This window comes from Gobio gobio (genome assembly GCF_949357685.1).
Source record: "Gobio gobio genome assembly, chromosome: 23".
Taxonomy (NCBI): Eukaryota; Metazoa; Chordata; class Actinopteri; order Cypriniformes; family Gobionidae; genus Gobio; species Gobio gobio.
In genome coordinates, this window is record NC_137119.1 from 43,299,324 (window position 1) to 43,304,123 (window position 4,800).

General features: G+C 44.1%; 1 protein-coding gene across 9 annotated transcripts in view; it reads right to left on the reverse strand.

Moving 5' to 3' along the window:
* Positions 1–673, reverse strand: part of LOC307119820 (uncharacterized protein) — a 152,505-nt gene extending 151,832 nt beyond the window's left edge. For 7 of the 9 annotated variants that reach the window (XR_013815681.1, XM_079806393.1, XM_079806399.1 and 4 more), the window contains exon 1: positions 559–666. The gene's annotated coding sequence lies outside the window, so the exon portion shown is untranslated. Of the gene's footprint in view, positions 1–558 lie in introns of all 9 variants that reach the window. The other 2 variants (XM_079806398.1, XM_079806394.1) reach the window with 2 other exon arrangements.
* Between the last annotated feature and the right edge of the window lie 4,127 nt (positions 674–4,800).

Genomic DNA, 4,800 nt, shown 5'->3' on the forward strand with positions numbered 1-4,800 from the left:
AATAAAGACTGCCTGTAAAATTTAGGAAATGCTAGTTTGATTAATCGTCCTGGCCAATGTATATCAATCTGAGAGTGATGAAGTCACACTGACAAGCCCCAAACACACACACACACACACACACACACACACACACACACACACACACACACACACACACACACACACACACACACAATCAAGGGCAACTTTACCAACACACACACACCCCAGGTCACACACAGAATCAAAAATGCAAGTGTGTGATGCCTGAACTGATCTGAAATCAGCAGCAGGTCATCTTAACCAGTCAGATCTGATTTAGTGTCAAATCAACTTACACAACTTTCACAAGGGGAAGGGGTGTGTGTTAATGTGTCTGCTCACAAATACAGAGACATTCGCAGACATTTGACACACACACACAAACACACACACACACACACACACAGTCACTCCAACAGTCACTGACCCGCGTGCGCAGCCCGCCCTCAGCGCGCGCACTTCCCGCGACACTCCCTCAACTTATCAATATAACGATGAAGATGCGTTAACAGACTTTATTAAGATTATTCTCACCGCTTCCGTTGATTTCCGAGAGTTTTCCGCGCGTGTGTCGGTGTCGCGGCCTCAAGCTTGATCCGCCCTGCGCTCTTCACTGACCGCACACACAGGTCACCGCCCTCTGGCGCTCTCAGCCAATCACAGGCCAGAAACAGCAGACTGACAGCCGTGTCGTCCACTCACGGCGCGGATGGAGCGGCTCTGCGTCTGATGCCGCCTGTCCAACTGGCGCACTTTTGATGGACGGGCGGCGCGTGCAATCAGGGAGTTTGACTCCTTATATGGGCCAATGACGAGCCAATGAAAACATCACATACAAATATTTCACGGTTTAGAGGGAATTATAAACCTCCACGGTTAACAAAAGTATATATTTGTGAAAAAATGTTTGAAGAAAATGATTTCAATAATTTACAAGCAAATTAAAGTATTCAATATAAATATTTCACTATTTTGAGGGAATTATAAATCTCCACGGTTATAAAAAAGTATATATTTATGAAAAAATAATGTTCTTAAAAAATTATTTAAATCATTTATGAGCCAATGAAAATTATTAAATATAAATATTTCATTATTTTGAGGGAATTATAAATCTCCACGGTTAAAAAAAAAATATATATATTTATTAATAAAAGTTTTTAAAAAAATATTTCAATAATTTACATGTCACTGAATTCTCAAATGACTTTATAAATGCTAAATTATCTTAGATTATTGATATAAAAATTATTTTGATATATGCTATATTAAAATAATTAAAACTGTGAGTTAATTTCGATCTAATAAATGTGAAACATTCATTTAAAAACTATGAAGCCTACCATATTTCATATGTTTGTCCAGAACTGATGGAGCTGAGCTGAGCTGGAGATGTTCACTCATGGCTGAGAGTCGCCCTCTAGTGGCCAAACTCATCTGAACAGAAGCAGTTATGGAAAACTAGTCGGCAGGAAATTATTAAAATTGGACAATTATCGGCAGGATTTATTGGGCAGGGCAGAAATTATCCATAAATCCATCACAGACTAATTTAAAGGTGTAATGGTCACTTTATGTATTATGAATAACAACAGTAAGACGTCAATGCACTCATACTTAACTAATCCAAAACTCATGTTCATGTGTGTGGGTGTGTGTGTGTGTGTGTGTGTGTGTGTGTGTGTGTGTGTGTGTGTGTGTGTGTGTGTGTGTGTCTGTGTGTGTGTGTGTCTGTGTGTGGTGTGTGTGTGTCTGTGTGTGTGTGTGTGTCTGTGTGTGTGTGTGAGAGAGAGAGAGAGTGTGTGTGTGTGTGTGTGTGTGTGTGTGTGTGTGTGTGTGTGTGTGTGTGTGTGTGTGTGTGTGAGAGAGAGTGTGTGTGTGTGTGTGTGTGTGTGAGTGAGTGAGTGTGTGTCTGTGAGAGTGTGTGTGTGTGTGTGTGTGTGTGTGTGTGTGTGTGTGTGTGAGTGTGTGTGTGTGTGTGTGTGTGTGTGTGTGTGTGTGTGTGTGTGTGTGTGTGTGTGTATGTGTGTGTGTGTGTGTGTGTGTGTGTGTGTGTGTGTGTGTGTGATGGGTAGGTTTAGGGGCAGGGGCAGTGTGTGTGTGTGTGTGTGTGTGTGTGTGTGTGATGGGTAGGTTTAGGGGCAGTGTGTGTGTGTGTGTGTGATGGGTAGGTTTAGGGGCAGTGTGTGTGTGTGTGTGTGTGTGTGTGTGTGTGTGTGTGTGTGTGTGTATGTGTGTGTGTGTGTGTGTGTGTGTGTGTGTGTGTGATGGGTAGGTTAAGGGGCAGTGTGTGTGTGTGTGTGTGTGTGATGGGTAGGTTTAGGGGCAGTGTGTGTGTGTGTGTGTGTGTGTGTGTGTGTGTGTGTGTGTGTGTGTGTGTGTGTGTGTGTGTGTGTGTGATGGGTAGGTTTAGGGGCAGTGTGTGTGTGTGTGTGTGTGTGTGTGTGATGGGTAAGTTTAGGGGCAGGGGCAGTGTGTGTGTGTGTGTGTGTGTGTGTGTGATGGGTAGGTTTAGGGGCAGTGTGTGTGTGTGTGTGTGTGTGTGTGTGTGTGTGTGATGGGTAGGTTTAGGGGTAGGGGCAGTGTGTGTGTGTGTGTGTGTGTGTGTGTGTGTGTGTGTGTGATGAGTAAGTTTAGGGGCAGGGGCAGTGTGTGTGTGTGTGTGTGTGTGTGACGGGTAAGTTTAGGGGCAGTGTGTGTGTGTGTGTGTGTGTGTGTGATGGGTAGGTTTAGGGGAAGTGTGTGTGTGTGTGTGTGTGTGTGTGTGTGTGTGTGTGTGTGTGTGTGTGTGTGTGTGTGTGTGATGGGTAGGTTTAGAATCTACATTCCATGTCCCCACATTTCACAAAAACAAACGTGTGTGTGTTTATCATCTTTACTCCAGTCTTCAGTGTCACATGATCCTTCAGAAATCATTCTCATATGAGCATTTAGCATCAATGTTGGAAACTGTTGAGCCGCTTAATATTTTTTTATGACTTTTAAACTTTTTCAGGATTCTTTGATGAATAAAAAGTTGAAAAGAACATTTATTTAAAACAGAAATCTTTCATAACAACATAAACACAACCGTTCAACAGTTCGGGGTCAGTCGCTTTTTTCTTTTCTTTTTTGTTGAAAGAAATTAATACTTTTATTCAGAAAAGGTGTTAAATTGATTAAAAAAAGTGGCAGTATTTTACACTGATGAGGCATAACATTATGACCAGGTGAAGTGAGTAACACTGATGATCTGTTAGTGGGTGGGATATATTAGGCAGCAAGTGAACATCCTCAGAGTTGATGTGTTAGAAGCAGGAAAAATGGGCAAGCGTGAGGATTTGAGCGAGTTTGGGCCAAATTGTGATGGGATGTGCTGAACAAACAAGTCCGATCCGTGGAGGCCCCACCTCGCAACTTACAGGACTTAAAGGATCTGCTGCTAACATCTTAGTGCCACAGCACACCTTCAGGGGTCTAGAGGAGTCCATGCCTCAACGGGGGACCAACACAATCAGTGTATATTGTTAGTAAATGCTGTTTTTCCTTTTTATTCATCAATGAATCCTTAAAAAAACATTACGAATTGTAATATTTCCATTTTTTTGACCAGTATGCATAAGATCATAAAGAAAGGTACAGTCATTTCATCTGTTTTCAAAGAAGTTTATTGAAATAAATATTTCTAAATGTTATAAAGTCAACCGTTTATAATGCGAGCACACAATCTGGACTTTGAAGAGCTTCAGTCCAGCATGCGGATCAAATGGGCCTCTATATATATATATATATTATATCCTTACATCATTATTCACATGTTTCCTTAAAAAAAACAGAGGGAAAAAAAGGTCAAACGTGTGTAGATTTCCTCTTTTGTATTATTTTCTGCATTTCAAAGCATGCCAAGGAAATGCGTTTCTGCATAGAGTCGGCTATAGGGCCGCAGGAGTGAAGACGTCCTTATGTACAGCAGAACCGGGAAGCAGGAAAACAGCGGTCCAGTGTCAAACAATTACCAAAATAAATTAAACATCAGAAATATGTACATACAGGATGTCCTTCATGACCCAGACGGACGCATCAGTGATCGCTCTGATCGGTGTGTTCTGGGGATAAAGTGGATGGCGTTAGTGCTCTTGGCTTCAAATCCCTGTAAACAGACCCTGGAGATCCGGAGATCCTCTCTAGAGTCCGGAGAGAGTCCGGAGATCCTCTCTCTAGAGTCCGGAGAGAGTCCGGAGATCCTCTCTAGTGTCCGGAGAGAGTCCGGAGATCCTCTCTAGAGTCCGGAGGGAGTCCGGAGATCCTCTCTAGTGTCCGGAGAGAGTCCGGAGATCCTCTCTAGAGTCCGGAGAGAGTCCGGAGATCCTCTCTAGAGTCCGGAGAGAGTCCGGGGATCCTCTCTAGAGTCCGGAGAGAGTCCGGGGATCCTCTCTAGAGTCCGGAGAGAGTCCAGAGATCCTCTCTAGAGTCCGGAGAGAGTCCAGAGATCCTCTCTAGAGTCCGGAGAGAGTCCGGAGATCCTCTCTAGAGTCCGGAGAGAGTCCGGAGATCCTCTCTAGAGTCCGGAGAGAGTCCGGAGATCCTCTCTAGAGTCCGGAGAGAGTCCGGGGATCCTCTCTAGAGTCCGGAGAGAGTCCAGAGATCCTCTCTAGAGTCCGGAGAGAGTCCGGAGATCCTCTCTAGAGTCCGGAGAGAGTCCGGAGATCCTCTCTAGAGTCCGGAGAGAGTCCGGAGATCCTCTCTAGAGTCCGGAGAGAGTCCGGAGATCCTCTCTAGAGTCCGGAGAGAGTCCGG